The sequence below is a fragment of the Leptodactylus fuscus genome, chromosome 8 (genome assembly GCF_031893055.1).
Source record: "Leptodactylus fuscus isolate aLepFus1 chromosome 8, aLepFus1.hap2, whole genome shotgun sequence".
Taxonomy (NCBI): domain Eukaryota; kingdom Metazoa; phylum Chordata; class Amphibia; order Anura; family Leptodactylidae; genus Leptodactylus; species Leptodactylus fuscus.
In genome coordinates, this window is record NC_134272.1 from 41,758,534 (window position 1) to 41,777,031 (window position 18,498).

Genomic DNA, 18,498 nt, shown 5'->3' on the forward strand with positions numbered 1-18,498 from the left:
TGCTTTGGTGGTGCAGTTTTGAAAATGGGGTGATTTATGAGGGTTTCCCTTCAAAGCCTCATTGTAACTGAATTAGTCCTTTAATTTTTTTTGTAAATTCTCTTGAAAATTACTGTTAGACTGTCAGCCTTATAACATCAAAGAAAATTAAAGGAACGTTTAAAATTTGATGTCAACATAAAGCAGAGATATGTTAACCGGTTAAGGACCAGGCCCAGAAGTACATTAAGGACCGGGCCTCTTTTTTCAAAACTGACATGTGTCACTTTAAATGGCAATAACTTTGAGACGCTTTAACTTACACAAGTGATTTTGAAATTGTTTTTTCGTAACACATTATACTTCATGTTAGTGGTAAACACTAATCAATATTTTTGTATTTATTTATAAAAAAAAACTAGCAAATTTGATGGAAATTTGGAAAAAATTGCAATTTTCAAAATGTGAAATTCTCTGCTTTTCAGGCAGATAGTCATACCATCCAAATACATGAATAAATATTATCTCCCATATCTCTGCTTTATATCGGCATCATCTTTTGATCGTCTTTTAATTCATTTTGGATGTTACAAGGCTTACAAGTGTAACAGCAATTTTCCAGATTTACAAGAAAATTCCTCAAACTAATTTTTTAGGGAACACTTCAGTTCTGAAAGGAATTATAAAGGCCTATATAATAGAAACCCCCATAAATCACCCATTTTCAAAACTACACCCCTCAAATTATTCAAAACAGCATTTGGGATGTTTGTTAACCCTTTAAGCATTTCATAAGAATAAAAATAATATGGAGGTCAAATTTAGACATTTCATTTTTTTTCACTAATACATTCATTTAGACCTAAAATTAACACATTCACAAAGGGTTAAAGGAGAAAATGCATCTCACATTTTGTTATGCAATTTCTCCCGTGCACAGAAATACCCCACATGTGGGTGTAAACTGATTTTTGGGCACACGGCAGTGCACGAAAGGGAAGGAGTGACACTGGGTGTTTGAACAGCATATTTTGCTGGAATAATTTTCAGGCACCATGTCACATTTGCAGAGCCCTTAGCGTACCAAAACAATGGAAACCCCCCAAAAGTGACCCCATTTTAGAATCTACACCCCTCACGGAATTCATCAAGGGGTATAGTCAGCATTTAGACCGTACAGTTGTTTCACAGATTTTACTAACATTGGAATGTGTAAAAGAAAAATTACTAAAATGTCACTTTATCCCCAAAGTTTTCATTTTCACAAGGGGTTAAAGGAGTAAAAGCCCCCCAAAGTTTGTTAAACAATTTATCCTGAACACGGCAATACCCCATATGTGGCCATATTCTGCTGTATGGGAACATGGCGGGGCTCAGAATGGAAGGAGCGCTATTTTGCTTTTGGATGGCAGATTTTGCTGGAATAATTTTTAGGTGCCATGTCGCATTTGCAGAGCCCCTAGAGTACCAATACAGTGGAAACCCCCTAAAAGTGACCCCATTTGGGAAACTACACCCCCCACAGAACATATCAAAGGGTAGAGTGAGCATTTTGACCCTACAGCTGTTTCACAGATTTTATTAACATTGGGACATGAAAATGAAAATTTACTTTTTTTCCAACAAACTGTCAATTTAGCCCCAAATTTTTCATTTTCACAAGAGGATAAAGGAAAAAAAGCTCCCTAAAGTTCGTTACACAATTTCTCCTGAACACAGAAATGCCCCATATGTGGCCATAATCTACTGTATGGGAACATGGCGGGGCTCAGAATGGAAAGAGCGCTATTTGGCTTTTGAAGGGCAGATTTTGCTGGAATATTTTTCAGGTGCCATGTCGCATTTGCAGAGCCCCTAGTGTACCAATAAAGTGGAAACCCCCTAAAAGTGACCCCATTTTGGAAACTACACCCCTCATAGAATTTATCTAGGGGTTTGGTGAGAATTTTGGCCTCACAGCTGATTCACAGATTTTATTAACAATGGGACGTAAAAATGAAAAATTACTTTTTTTTCCAATTAATCGTCCATTTAGCGCCATATTTTTAATTTTGCAAGTAGCTGAAGAATTAAAAGCCCCCCAGAGTTTGTTACACAATTTCTTCTTAACACGGCAATACCCCATATGTGGCCATAATCTGCTGTATGGGTATACGGTGGGGCTCAGAATGGAAAGAGCGTTATTTGGCTTTTAGAAAGCAGATGTGGCTGGAATAGTTCTCAGGTGCCATGTCGCATTAGCTGAGCCCCTAAAGTATCAATACAATGGAAACCCCCCATTGTGACCCCATTTTAGAAACTACACAGGTGACAGTAAACTGGAATTCACCAAGAAGTGACCCCATTTTGTAGGGACAATTTTAGGGCCTCTGCAAATGTGATGTGGTGTCCAAAAACAAAGAATATAAATCTGCACTCCAAAAGCACATATCGCTCCTTCACATCTGCGCCCTGCTGGGTACCCAAATAGCGGTCTATGCCCACATGTATGACACTGGTTTACCCCGGATAACGGACTTAATGCCATATGTGGGTATAAATGGCTGTTTGGGCACAACCGGGCACAGAAGGGAAGGAGCGCTATTTTGGTTTTTGGAGCACAGTTTGGTTTTAGGACACCATGCCACTTTTGCAACGCCCCTGAATTGCCAATAAAGTGGAATCCGCAGACATGTCACCCCATTTTGGACACTAGCCCACTCATGGGATTTATCAAGTGGTGTAGCGAGCATTTTTAACCCCTGAGTGTTGCATTTATTTAGTTTCCAGAAATGAAATCACAGCTGATAATGAGAAGTTAAAAATGAAAAATTTCCAGAGATTCGCCATTTTAGTGCCCGATATGTTGTGCCCAACTTATGTCAGCAGAGACACTCCAAAAACTGGTAAGCGGGTATCCTGGGCACAACAGCTTTTAGAGCGTTCATCTCTGATACAAGCCGGGCACAACATATTACGCACTGAAATGACGGATTCCTGGAAAAATTGTCATTTTCACCTCTCACAATCAGCTTCGTATTCATTTATGGATAATAAGTTATAGCAACACTTGGGGGTTAAAAATGCTCTCTGTACCCCTGGAGAAATCCTTCAGGGGTGTAGTTTCCAAAATAAGGTCACATATCAGGGGATTCCACTTTACTGGCGTTTCAGATCTACAAAAGTGTCATGGCATCCAAAAACCAAACCGTCTGTGCTCCAAAAACCCAATAACCCTTCTTCTCTTTTGCGTCCAGCTGTGCCCTAATATCAGTTTATACCCACATATGACATTACGTCCGATATAACGGGTACACCAGTGTCATACATGTGTCATAAACTGCAGTTTGGGCGCACAGCAGGGCGCAGAAGCGAAGGAGCGCGATGCGGCTTTTGGAGTACAGATTTTGATGTTTGGTATCTGGACGCCATGTCATGTTTGTAGAGCCTGTAAGGTACCAGAAAAGTGGATTCCCCAAAGGAGTGACCCCATTTTGAAAACTGCACCCCTCAAAGAATTTATCAGGGGGTGTAGTGAGTATTAGTATCCCGGACGTGACTGCACAGCGGATGGCGAAGAGGGAATATATAAGCTGTGCGGAGAACATTGCAGACACCAAATTCCCTACTATGTCCCAGTAGCTCCTATGATTGGGGGAGTCACTCTGGGGGTCACTTTGGGCGTCACTTCTGGTGTTTTTTCGCTCATAAGCTGTAAATCTGGGGTGTCCCCTGATATTCGCTCGCACAGCTTATATATTTCCTTCCTGACGCAGCCAGTTGTGTTCTAATAATTTGGCGATTTTTGGGGGGTTTTGCCTTGACATTGCTAGATGCTATATTTTCTTTATTTTTCTGGTGACATGGCCATATAAGGGCTTGTTGTTTGCAGGATGAGATGCATTTTGTAATGGCACCATCTTTGGGTGCCTACAACTTACTGATTACATTTTATTAACTCTTTCTTGCTGGATTAAAAAAAAAAAAAAAAAAAAATCAATCCTGAATAGAGTTTTACATTTTAAATTTTTCGCCATGCAGCGTACAGCATAAGTAACATGTGTCCTTTATTCTGCGGGTCGGTACGGTTACGGCGATACCTCATTTATGTTATTTTTTTATGCGATACTAAGTCTGCAGAACAAAAACACATTTGGGGACATAAATCAGTGATTTTTGCATCGCCATCTTCTGAGAGGCGTAACATTTTTATTTTTCGGTTGACAGTGTTGGTTGATGGCTTATTTTTTGCGGGAAAATGTGCGCTTTTTATTGGCACTGTTGTGGGGTGAATATGATTTTTTGATCACTTTTTATAGCATATTTTGTAGGATGAGATGGCAAAAAATCATTATTTCCGGCGAGTTTTTTCCGTTTTTTTTTTCCGACGTTCACCGTGTACATTAAATATTATTTCAGTTTTATTGTACAGGTTGTTACGGACGCGGCGGTACCAAATATGCATTGCTTTTTTTAATTTTTAGTGCTTTTTTTTATATAATTCATTTTGTATAGAAAAAAGGGATTTTTGGACTTTAGAACTTTATTACTTTTTTCATACACTTTATTTTTTTTTAACTTTTTTTTAACTTTTTCATGTGTCCCTTTAGGACACTTGAATCAGTTGATGCTTTGATGAAAGCATCAGCTGATTCAGCACAGTAGCAGACAGGACACGAGCAGGACATGAGCCTGCTCGTGTCCTGTAAGCTGCAGAGGAAGTGAGACACATCGCTCACTTCCTCCACCGCCTGGCAGGATCACCAGGTATGTGGGGGCTCCGGTAGTCTGGGGTCACTGGCCAGACCCCAGACTACCTTGTACTGACATCGGCACCCCCCGATCTCGCCGCGGGGGGTGCCGATCGGGTTAACCTGTCGGCGGATCCCTTTCGATTGCGCCGCGATGTTTGACGGCGCGATCGAAAGGGTTAACACGTCCAGTCGGACTCAGTTCCGACTGGACGTTATGGAGGAAGGGGTTAGGTGTTAGTAACACCTAACCCCCCCCCCACACACACCCCTCCCCCCCGCCAGAAAGGTACCTAAAGGCCGGACGTATTTCGGCAATAGTCCGGTCTTTAGGTACCAGCACATGAGGCCGTAAATTTACGTACGGCGGTCCTCATGTGGTTAAATTATGTTTATTAAATAATTTGAATGGAATACCTAATGAAAAGATGATAATTTCAAACTTTGAAAATTGCTTCTTTTTTTTTCAAAATTTTCACCAAATGTTCTATTTTTTCATAAATAAATATAAAACCTATTGACCCACTTTGACGCAAAGTAAAATGTGTCACGATAAAACATTCTCAGAATCTCCTGAAAAAGTTAAGCCGTTCCAAAGTTATCACCACATAAAGTGACACGTCATATTTGAAAAATGGGGCCTCGACGCCAAGGTTAATCAGTCAGACTCTTACGCTAGGTTCACACCTGCGTTCAGGGTCTCCGTTCTATGGTTTCCGTCTTCTGCATGCCAGAAGACGGAAACCATAGACCGGGTCCGGCCGTGCGCGGCGGTGAGCGTTTTATGCTCTCCGCCGCGAAACCGGATTTTTTTATCCGGACACAGAGTACTGCATGTCCGACTCTGTGTCCGGATTATAAAACCCGGTTTCGCGGCGGAGAGCGCAAAACGCTCACTGCCGCGCACGGCCGGACAGCTTTCTCACCCATTCAAATGAATGGGTGAGAAAGACTCCTGCAGGTTTCCGTCTCCAGCCTCTGTTTTAGGCAGGAAACGGAAACCTCAAGTACGGAGACCAGGCGCAGATGTGAACGAGCCCTAACCTCTACAGTCCCTGACAGAAGTGCTGTAAGCTTATCCATGTTGTGGAGTCAAAAGCTTATAACCTGACTTTAAATTCATCTATTGGTTTTAGAAATGACTCATATGAAAGCTGAAGCCCTCCCAAATGCTTTTTTTTGTTAAGAAAATAAATTGGCTTCCCTGCTGAAATATTGACCATTTAATGAAGACAGAAAGGTCAGATTTTGGCAAGACATAAGTTTTGTTGCACACAAAATAATGTGAAAATCAAACCAATGATTCAGTTCAAATACAAAGATATGTTTCATAACATTGGTGAATAAAGTTGGGGTGCTATTAGAGCCATATTTCATATTTTATCTACATCAATAAATTGTATTAATCATTGTCGAAACACATGGATGCAGTCCTTCAAGCTCATGGAAGTCACACAAAATATTAAAGGGGTTTTCCCATAGCAAGGATCCTATCTAAACTGCTTGTTAATGTGGATTTAAGACTATTCCTAAATACACTGCTTCAGCAAAACTGATTTGTTTGTCCACTATCTTAATTTATTCACTACATTGTTTACACTCAGTTTCTATGGCCCTTGGGATTATCTGCTCAAATGTCAAGTGACCTAGCTGCCTGCTCTCGGGGGGGTAGGGGGGCTAAGTGCACGGGAGCGAGCCTGTGTCTGTAGCTGTTTCTGAGTCCTGTGCCCTAGCTTCCTGCTCTCAGATAAAGGAGGGGGGGGGGGGGGGGAATGAGTGCTGCTTTCTTATATAAAACAGCCTAGTGGGCAGAAGGACCTGGTCCCTTAGCCCACTAGGATTTAGCCGACTCTATATAGAACAAGCTAAATCCAAGTGTTATAGGACCTTTGATGACATCACAAGGCCCTTCAATCGTCCCATAAGATCACGCTGTGTGGTGGGCGGAGCTAAACTGGAGGTAGTCGGACAGTGTAGCTTTGCATATGAAACCCCGCCCACCAATTGACATAGAAAACCAGGAAGAAAGAAGTCTTTGCAGCAGCGAAGACTGGTGAGCAAGGGACATGGGAATACCACTTTAAATATGGCTCTAATAGCACCACAACTTTATTCACCAATGTTATGAAACATATCTTTGTATTTAAACTGAATTATTGGTTTAATTTTCACATTACTTTATGTGTGCGACAAAACTTTTGTCTTGCCAAAATCTGACCTTTCTGCATTCATTAAATGATCAATATTTCAGCAGCGAACCCAATTTATTATTATAATTTTTTAAATAAATTCTTTATTTATGAATACAAAAGAAACAGAAAGAGAAACAGAGCGCAACAACGCTCAATTCGGAATCAAAACAAAAGGGCCCAAAATCACAACAATGGGCCAAGTACATAAGGTAAAATATAAGGTACAGAAACAGGGCTTCCCGCAAATAGACAAACCGGGAGAGGCTCCAGCACTACCCTGAGCAAGTAAGGACAAGGGGAAGGAAAAGGATGGAAGAATGCAGGGAAAGAGGAAGAGAAGGGAGGGAGAAAGGAGGGGGGGACGAATAGAGATGAAAGGAGGGGGATCCCCAGATCCAGACCATGGGCGGACCCCAAACCAGGGTACAACCTCAGGCTATAATGTCCCTGTACTGCTGCGGCCCCTGGAAAGGGATCCAGGGAGTCCAGGCCTTCATGAAGGCCTCATGAGAGTCTCGAAGAGACGCCATGAGGTCCTCTATGGATTGGATATCCTCCACCTTTCGGAGCCAGTGGTGAAGAGAGGGAGGATTGGAGGATTTCCAAGAGCCGGTATGCAAGCCCTAGCTGCATTAACCATATGCCTCAATGCCGATTTACGGTAGACACAGAGGGGGATGTCCGAGAGGTGAAGCAAGAAGAAGGCCGGCGTGTTGGGGAGGGAAGGGTGAAAGATTTGGGAGGTTAGGCGGTGAACACCGTTTCAAAAGCCTCTCAGTGCTGAACAGCTCCAGAACACATGAAGAAGCGTCCCCGTCTCCGAGCCACAGCGCCAACAGAGTGGAGAAGAGGATGGGAAAAACCTATGCAACTGAGATGGGACATGGTACCATCTAGTGAGGATCTTGTAGCCCGCCTCCTGGTACTTACAAGCCAATGAGCTTTTGTGGGCAAGCTCCAGAATCCTAGCACATTGCGCGTCAGACAAGGACAAGTCGAGATCCGTTTCCCATTTACTCAGAAAGGAGGGTCTGTGGTCCGGAGAGGGGGAGACAAGAAGCGTGTAAAACTCCGAAAGGGAGTGACGGAGAAGGCCAGAGCAAGCCTTATCAAAACCCGTGAGGGGTCTGTCAAAGACCTGGACAACAAAGAGAAGAAGTGGGAGAACTGCAACACTCACCACGGGTCTAAAGGAGGTAGGTCCGGAGTAGCGAGATGGTCGCCGTGAGAATGCCAAGCGCCCCCAGAACGGAAGTGAATGGCTCTTCCAGCCGCGGAACGGGCCAGGGGAGAGTCCTGCCTGGAAGGCAGGGTTACCCAGGATGGGAAACGGGACGGACCAGGGGAGAGGTGGTCCTTACGGAAGAGCACTCTGCACACCTTAAGGGTAGGCCCAATAGTGGGATGAGAGCTCAAAGATGGGAGACGAACAGAGTCCAACCAGGGGAGAAGATGAAGGGGAAGGCTTGAAAAGGAGCCCTCCAAGGAGATCCACTGCTTGAAGGGGGAGTGGTGGCACCAGTCCAGCACACGCTGCAGCAAGGCGGCTTCGTAGTAGCGGCGCGGATCAGGAAGACCCAGGCCGCCCTGCAGCTTAGGAAGTGTCAGGGTGGAGCAGGCCAACATAGCCCGTTGGCCCTGCCAAACAAAATGCACAAGGTTACTATACATCAGTCTGAAAAAACGCCAATTTATTTTCTTAAAAAAACAAAAAACATTTGGGAGGGTTTCAGCTTTCATAGGAGTCAATTTTAAAACCAATGGATGAATTTAAGTCAGGTTATAAGCTTTTGATTCCATAACATGGATAAGCAAAAGAACTTCTGTCAAGGACTGTACAACATGGGCAAGACTAAAGAGCTTTCTAAGGATGTCAGGGACAATATCATAGACCTGCACAAGGCTGGAATGGGCTACAAAACCATAAGACAGACACTGGGAGAGAAGGAGATAACTGTTGGTGCAATAGTAAGAAAATGGAAGAAATACAAAATGACTGTCAATCGACCTCAATCTGGCGTTCCATGAAAAATCTCACCTCATGGGATATTCGTGATCATGAGGAAGGTGAGAGATCAGGGTAAAACTACACGGGGGAACTTGTTAATGATCTCAAGGCAGCTGGGACCACAGTCACCAAGAAAACTATTGGCAACACATTACACCTTAACGCCCGCAAGGTCCCCCTGCTCAAGAAGGCACATGTGCAAGCCCATCTCAAGTTTTCCAATGAACACCTGGATGATTCTGAGAGTGATTGGGAGAAGTTGCTGTGATCAGATGAGACAAAAATTGAGCTCTTTGGCATTAACTCAACTCGTTATGTCTGTAGGAAGAGAAATGCAGTCTATGATCCAAATAACACTGTCCCCACTGTCAAGAATGGAGGTGGAAATATTATGTTTTAGGGGTGTTTTTTTTTGCTAAGGACACAGGACTACTTCACTGCATCAATGTGAGAATGGATGGAGCTATGCACCATAAAATCCTGAGTGACAACCTCCTTCCCTCCATCAGGGCATTAAATGGCTGGGTCTTCCAGCAGGGCAATGACCCAAAACATACAGCCAAGGCAACAAAGGAGTGACTCAAAAAGAAGCACATTAAGGTCCTGGAGTGGCCTAGCCAGTCTCCAGACCTTAATCCCCTAGAAAACTTATGAAGGGAGCTGAAGCTCTGAGTTGCCAAGTGACACCCTCAAGATCTTAATGATTTAGAGATGATCTGCAAAGAGGAGTGGACCAAAATTCCTCCTGAAATGTGTGCAAACCTCATCATCAACTAAAAAAAATCTCTGACTGCTGGGCTTGCCAACAAGGGTTTTGCCACCAAGTTTTAAGTCTTCTTTGACAAAGGGATCAAATACTTATTTCTCTATGCAAAATGCAAATTTATAAAATGTATACAATTCATACAATGTCATTTTCTGCATTTTATTTTTGATATTCTGACTCTAGCTAGCAGAAAGAGGAACCCATTGAAGTCAATGGGAGTTTTTTTTTGTTGTTTTTTTTCAGCGCTGAAATTCAGCACCATTTTCCTCTGTGTGAATGGACCATTACTGGTTGGTAGGGGATCAAATACTTATTTCTCTCTGCAAAATGCAAATAAATTTATAACATTTATACAATGTGATTTTCTGGATTTTATTTTTGATATTCTCTCATTGTTAAAATTAACCTATCCTTAAAATTACAGATTGTTCAAGTCTTTGTCATGGGGCAAACTTACAAAATTAGCAAGGGATCAAATTATTTTCTTCACTGTATTCATATATTATTTAAGTATAGACACACACTATATGGACAAAAGTATTCGGACAACTACACGATTCAAAGATGGTACCCCCCTTCCCCCCTAAAACAGCTTCCACTCTGTTTTTCTTCAATCACGTATCCAACCAATGAAACAAGAGGATAATGGTCACATGATCTAATTTTGAGCATGCGTGAACTGGCAGAATAGTCTAGTACGGCCGTCTTTGTTTTGGGAATTGAGGCATGAGTATATGTGAAAGCTGGCAACACTTTAGAAAATGGGACATCGATATATGAGAATGTGGATCTCTCAGAAGTTTTTTCTCTATCCAAGGAATTCATATCCTCTACTTGAGACACGGACAATACATCAAGGAGGACACTACTGATAATATGAAATCTAACAGTTTTGAGATATTTGTCCCCTGGAGTTTCTTATTTAAAGTCTTTATATGTGATATATTGTGTAAAACTTTATATTGTTAATGCGGCTATAAAGCAATAATAATGGTAATGTATATTTCTTGACCAAAGTTTAATATGAGTTGTTTTTAAATGTTTTGTGTTTTTATATGTGAATGGCCTCTTTTCCGTTTTTGTACTCCGTAACTAATGGCGTTTAACCACTTCCGGACCACCCATAGACTATATACGTCCGGGAAGTGGTTGCCTAGTTCTGACCGGACGTACCTGTACGTCCATCAGAACACAGCAGCTGCACGGAGATCGTGTAGCTGCTTTCACTAGGAGCCGGCTGTAACTTCAGCTGGAGCTCCCAGAGAGAAGACAGGGCAGATTTATTACCTCCCCTGCCTTCTCCATCGCTGTGTATACAGCGCTCAATGAGCGCTGTATACACAGCTATGGACGCAGCCATAATTCAGCTGCCCTTTGACCCGGCGGACACGTGATCCGCCGGGAGCAGCGTCTTGCCAGAGCTGCTGGGTCCTACAGGACTCAGATCAGCTCAGTAAGCTGTGTATACAGCATGCAGGAGGTTGGATTTCTCCTGTATCTGAGGTTAAATGTACCAGCCCCAGTTATAGGAGAAATCAGCCTCAAGTACAAAAAAAAAAGTGATCAGATGTCCCCAAAGGTCTCTTATTACCTTATGGGGACACAATCTGGAAAAAAAAAATAAAAATATAATAAAAAAGTTTTTAAAAAAATGTAAATAAAATAAAAAATAAATAAATAATACGCTAATAAAACGCCGTTATTAAAGGTTATAGCCCCACCCCCGATGACACCATACAAAATAAAAATTACCGTAACGGAGAGGAAAAACTATATTATAAAAGTTTTTCAGTAGCACTTTGTGTTATTAAATTTAAAAAATAAAATAAAATTTGAAAACCAGACACAATTTCCCTCCTATTTTGTTTATATTTTCCCAGATATAAAAAAAAATTAAAAAACACATTAGAAAATAAAGATAACATAAAAATAAAGCCCTATGTGTCCCCGAAAAAAGACGCAAAAATTAGTTGACTGAGACATACGGGAAAAATGTTACAGCCCTCAAAACCGCACATACAAAATAAACCTAAAATGTGTCTGGTCCTGGACCACAAATTGGCCGGTACTGAAGTGGTTAAGTAGTAATTAACATCATGTGGATTGCCAATTAGTGGGACTACAAATGGAGGTGGTCATTTCTTTCACGATCAGGCTTTGAAAAAGGAATAAGATTTCCGAAACGCGTTGTCTGGACGTATTTTTGTGACACGTGTGATGATGATTCACTTTTATCTGGAATTGTGTAATAAATAAAGAGGAAAGATTTTTTTTATCACAAGTACGGCTGTGCTGGATACTCCTTTTTATTCTTGGATTCACTATGTCTTAATGAACCTTGCTTTGTGCACTGGGGTACAGTCATGCTGGAGCAGAAAAGGATTTTACTCAAACCATTACCACAAAGTTGGAAACATACGATTCAGTATTATAAATTTCTTAGAACGCTGAAGTGGGAAAAAAAAAAGAAAAAAAAAAAGATTCCTTTTCGATGGAACTAGGCCAACCCTTGAACTATAACCCCATACTATTATCCCTACTTCACAGCATACAACAAAGTAGTAGATGATAAAATAACCCCCAATGAGTCAGCAGAGTTATGGCAACTTTTAGGGACTATACGCTTCAGCACTCGGCAACACCCGAACTATAACTTCTTGGGTTAGCGGCCGTTGCTTCCTAAATACATCAACACTTCTCAATAATCACTCACAGTTGATTGTAGAAGAAGAAATTTCACAAAATGACTTGTTGCAGTGCTATCTATGCCGCAATACTTTTGTCCATTTAGTGTATAACAAATAGTTAACACAGAACTCATCTTTATTTAATCATGATTGTTGTCATAGAAAATAGTATATGTTCAATGTTTAGATCTTCACATTTATTACATGGTTGAGGGTAAGGTTGCTTATCAGTCTACCATTTTGCTTGCTCTCTCAATCATGGCTGCAGAAGACCATTTCTACTTGCAATTGGGTTCAGTCATTTTGAGTATTATAATGCTGGTCACGATTTTGCAACCCTATTTGTAAGTCTTAATCAGAAATTGATTTAAAACCACTGAAGATTACCAAATCTTTCTGGTATACCTTTTAACGGTAGAGGTTCCAATTCTGGTTTTGGCTTACAAATAAAAATGTAGGTTTCTTAGCAAGTGAAAGTTGCCTTAAAGAAATACTCTTGGACAAAGCTGATAATCTTATCCAGTGCATGGTTTAATAGTGGCGATACTCAGGGACTGAAAGCTCAGAGAGAAGAGAGAATGTCTATGTACTGCTCCTTTAAGGCCATACACTAGGCATGGCAGTCAAATTAGCTTTGCCCAGAGGGTTCCTCTAAATGGTCACATCTTCATCCAAACAGTTAATGAATATTATTTCCTATCATTACTTACCCAGTGCAAAGACAAAACAGCTTCCCCCCCCTTTCCCAATTAAGGAATCTTTAGCTGATAAGCCATTCCCTTATTTATGGTCAGCTTTAATATGTTATCACACATGCCAGTTATAATGCAGTTTTTGATATTTGAAAAAAAGCCAGAAGAAAAAAACCACATTTTTCTTTATCACTTCCTTGCCCTGACACCAAACGTTACATCAAAATCTGCACATTTGAGTCCAGCCTTAACCTCCCAAACATCTTTCCTAGCCTAGCCAAAAAGTCTCTTACAGCCTGTTTAACTTTATTGCATCTACTAAAATGAAGAAAAGCGATAGTTTTTGTGCTAGCAGCTGTGGGAGGTGTCCAGTAGATGTCGGAACTACCCAAAGAAGTAAAACATTTAGAAAGCTCAAAAATAGTAACTTAGGTTAAAAAAATATAAAATATATAACATTTAGCATTACATGTGGCCTATAAAATACAGACATGATTTTCTTTTGAGGAATAAAAGAAATATTTTAATCTGTTAAGATAAAAAAAAAAAAAACACACAAAAAAAAACAACTCCATGTCTGAAGCCAAAGTAGTAAAAATTTTTGCACACTAGGGAGGAATTTATTAATGGGGTTTAAAATAACCAGTCCTAAGAAGAACAGAACTGGAATGAGATATACCAAATTTATTAAAGAGGCCCATCTCTTGATAATTTGGTGCATCTTTTGTCAGTCCATGCATCAGAAAAAGAAACCAATGGCAGGTAGGTGTGTGTGTGTGTGTGTGTGTGTGAGAATCTGTACGAAGGAGGGTATTCTCCTGCTGCAAATTGTGCACCAATTTTATGCTAATTTTATATTTTTTATGGAGGGCACTAGACATGGCTTGATGAATTCCCCCACTCGTTACCTGTGATTTGTTACCCACTAAGGTTAATACAATGCCAGTGTCGTTATAAATTCAATATAGAAAAAAGATCAGTATGTCAGGTCCAACAACTGAGTGAATCAGATTTCTGAAAAAGCTATGTGTATTTTACATTCAGCTCATTAAAAAAAAAACGAAAAAACCCCCAAAAACAACACAACAAAATATCATTAATATGCAGGTCAGTGGCAGGATCCTTAAAATGAAGGTTCTGTCATTGCTAGGGGCTAAATCTATAAGGATTGGGCACCCAGCAACGCAAGAACAATCATTTTAATCTTATGAAAGAGAAACATTCTAATTATCATTCCCATTAAAGAACAATATTAAACAATTAAATTAAATATATTTTACTTTGTTATATTAAAAAGTAATCTAGAATCAAGAATATGCCCGGATAAGGAACAAAGTGACTGTTTTTTTGTTTGTTTGTTTTTTATAGCACCCTGACCTGTTCTCCCCAGTGAGAACCTTTTTCTTTATATGTATTCAGATCACATGCTGACACACACAGTACAATTTAAGAACATTTTTTAACAAAAGAATTTCTAGACATCTGAAAAAAAATAAAGGAAGTCTGTTAACTCCTTCCTCCCTAACTAATTCTAGTACCAGCTAGTGTGCTAAATTTTTATTTAGTTTTGTATCCCTGGAAAGTCGCCAACAAAATTAACTTTGATGCAATATGCAAACGAGATTGCCAGTGTCCAGTGGACGGATCCGAGCCCAGCAAGACCTTGGGCACTCTTCATTAAACCCTGCCCTACACCACCCAATTGATCTTGATTGAAAGCATTAGCTCTTTTGCCACCATTCTGCCAACACTTTCGGTGTATCACCCATGGATTTGATATATATTCAGTAGAGTCACAAATCTTTTATCAATGGAAGTAAGAAGTAATGTGTATAAAGGGACCCAGAAATAAACCACACATGCATGTCATTTCAATGCAAGAAACTGTGATGTTGGACAGCAGTAAAGACCCAGGGGGCTGGGTGTGGGGCAGTGGTTAGTAAGGAGAATATAAGCACCTGTAAATTAATTTTCAAATTAATACAAATTTGTGATTTTCTTGACAATTGTCTAAGGATACAAAAGGTATGCTATAAAATGGTTTAGGTCTACTACCAAACACTGGAATTAGTTTAATAGGAAAAAAGCAGCTGACAGATTCCCTTTAAAGTAAATGAATGCACAAAATCTGCTGGGCAGAAATCAACTTGGAGTGTGTGGCGTTTCCCTGGACTTGTTGACAATGACCTGACTTAAGGAAAAGCTGTCTAAAATATCTATTTTTTCCCATTTAAAGTTTATTAAAGGTAAAATATTTGTCTTTATTTTGCTTTAGAGTGCATGATTTTTAGCTATTACAGAAAGGTACTCATAGGGTATTTGATCACAATGTGAAAAAATAAATATATCTAGCGTGACAAAAGATGGAAGTATCTGGGGTGTCAAAAGGGCTGTCTATATTCTATCAGAAATAAAAATGGGTCCTTATGAATAGATCATTTGATAATTATATTACTAATAAGGATTCATTGGCACATATTACATAAGACCATAAAAGTGCTATGGTAATAGAGAACCCAATGACTACATTCAGAAACAGCTGTCACAGTTGGCATCTTTCCTATACAAACACTGCAGCTTCCCTGCATTACTTAAGAATTTATATATATATATATAAAAAAAAAATTCACTACATTACACATGAAAGGTGGATAGTCACGGGAGAAAAAAAAAACCTGCAATACATGTTTGTATCTTACACAGCTATAGGTATTAATAAAAGGTATCCAAAATTAACGGAGCCATCAAAATGTTATAAAATAGTGCCTTAGAATTGATGGAAGGAAAACTCATTGAACGAGTATTCCCCATCAGTTACAATGCTGAGAAGTGGAGGGGCAGGCAGTGTTTTACAGCTGAAATGGTCAGGAGATATTAAGAGAAATGACCAACTTCTCTTTACCTTATTATAATCCCCTTTAAGAATTTTGCATACAACAGTCATGCTAGACCGTGTAATTCTGCACAAAATTGCCTGCAATCTTGTACACTGCACTCCAGGGCAATGCATACCTTGTACATTGTTATCCCAGGACAAACTTTGCCCTATACACTAAAATTGCAATCACGTGATTCCACAAGCAATGTCCTGAAGAACTCTGGATCCTGCACACTAATCTAGGTGCCAATTATCTTGTACTGTGTTAAGATGCAAATGCTGCACCATTTCTTCTATACAGCTTATTGGAAAACATGCAGCACTGGCTACAGATCATCTTTAGGTTTTGTCGGGTGATGCATTGTCTACATATCCATCTGGGGAAAATCACTTGTGTACTGAGAATTCACCTCCAGTGCACCAAGACCTACAAGATAAGATAACAAAAATTAATGTCAAACAAAACAATCAAAATAAAAACTGTGACCTGCTGTTAACGGTCAGAAAAAAAAGGATATCAGAGGCCATATGGGAGCTATAAAGGGAAAAGGTGACAAACCTATAAACAGAGCTACTAAGTAAATGGATGGTTTCCCAACTCAGACCTTTATATCATACTGCACCTTAAGAAGGGGAGTTGGAGCCTTCATCCCGCAGCTACTGTGATTAAAGAGGTGATGCTTTTCTTCATACACTTACATGGGAGTCCTTAAAACACAGTCATACTTACTCAGCATGGTTTTTAAAGAATTGAATAAAGATAGACATGCATGCATAGACACTAGGGTTGAGCGATCGGGATCGGATTTCGATCGGCAATCGAGTAAATTTCACGATCGCGATCGGAATTCCGACCCGATCTTTTCCAGCGGGATCGAGATCGGAGGTTTTCTCAAGATCGGCTCAACCCCTAAAAGTGACTTTTCCCATAGAGAAGCATTGACTAGGGTTGAGGATCGGGTTCGGAAAGGATCGGATTCCGATCGGCGATTGAGCAAATTTCACGATCGCGATCAGGATCGGCTGGAAAATGATCGGAAATCGGATTTTAAAATCGATCTTGAAATCTCAAGATCGGCTCAACCCTAATAGACACCTTTCTCTTCGCAGTGGCTGTGAGACAGGAACTCCCAAGAATAGGCAGCATGCTGGCTCAGTGGTTAATACTGTTGCTTTGCAGTGCCAGGATCAAATCCAGCCAAGAACATTATCTGCATGGAGTTTGTAGTCTTCGCTACTTAGGTTTCTTCCTACACCATAAAGACATACTATTAGGGAGTTTAGACATTGTGCACTATTTAAGCCAGTGAATGAGAATATCTTTAAAGTGCTGTGGAATAGGTTAGAATCACAAGTAAGACTCTTGTGTACTGTAAAAACATTCAAGCCTTCTGCATTGGGTTGCAGTATATCCTCTAGTCCAAAACTGAAAAAAAATACTTCATATTGTTCTGTCCCATTGGACATTAGACACATAGCTAATATGCTACACTTAAAGGGAGTCTACCACGTCCTACCACCACATGTCAGAGTACATTATAGTGATAAACAACATGCCCTTGTCATGTATGTCTTTTGTAGAGCTGGAAAAAAAAAAAACCCCAAAAAACCCAAAGATTACTGTTGCCAATTATCAGGTTTTCTGTAGCCTTCACAACTGCACTGACCAGGAGGATATCCTGCCTCTCACTAGGACAGGAAACAACATGGGATCTTAAATAAATAGCCTCGCTTTCCAGCTTGAACCAGTCAAATCTGAGAATGAGAAGCCAAAAGGGATCTGAAAAGACAAATGTTAACAGCAAGCAAAAATATCATAGGGAGGGAAATATACCGTGCCACTGCAGAGGCTATGGAAAACCCAATTACAGTAATCTTTGTTTTTTCCTACTGCCTCCACAATGGCATTGACTGGGAGGAATAACAGAGGACTTATATAATAAGGGTGAGACAACAGCAAAAAAGGACTTTTCTTTCAAATGAGAGGTCTGTATTAAAGACAACATCCAAATTAAGTGGCTACCTGGGCTAATTCTTTTAACCTTCTTCCACCTCTATGACAGACCTGATCAATTGAAGCTGTAGAAACCCTCAGCCCAGGAAGTGAACATAGCAATTTGTAGTGTTGACCTTAATACCCTTAAAGGGAGTTTTGTTCTGAGAGTCTTAAGCCTCATTCATACCTGAACTGATCCAACAGGCAATAGTAGTCTTACTCGTGTCGTTTCCTTTATTTACCCCCTGAAATTGGACAAGGAGTTTAACTGTTTTTACTAAGGTCTCCCATCCTTCGGTAAGAGAATATAAAGTACCGAACGTTCAAGCAGTAAAATCTTTTCTTTCAATCACCTACTGGACTTGGCCAAACAGAAGGCAGAATGACTTCTTGAAGACTATGGAAACTGGAATCCATTTTGGGTAAAAAAAAAAAAAAAAATTAGATATCTCAGGAGTATTCTATCATCCAAAATCGTAAAAGAAGGAGAATTTCATGAAAAGGCTTGAAGTTCCCCTATTCGTCTTGCCATTATGATGGCTACCAAACAGGTTATCTTGATTGTGAGAG

At 40.3% G+C, this 18,498-nt stretch overlaps 1 protein-coding gene across 1 annotated transcript in view; it reads right to left on the reverse strand.

The window, feature by feature from the left end:
* Window positions 1-12,802: 12,802 nt before the first annotated feature.
* FOXK1 (forkhead box K1) overlaps window positions 12,803-18,498 on the reverse strand; it is a 55,655-nt gene continuing 49,959 nt past the window's right edge. Inside the window, exon 10 of the mRNA XM_075285139.1 lies at window positions 12,803-16,359. The gene's annotated coding sequence lies outside the window, so the exon portion shown is untranslated. The remainder of the gene's footprint in view (window positions 16,360-18,498) is intronic.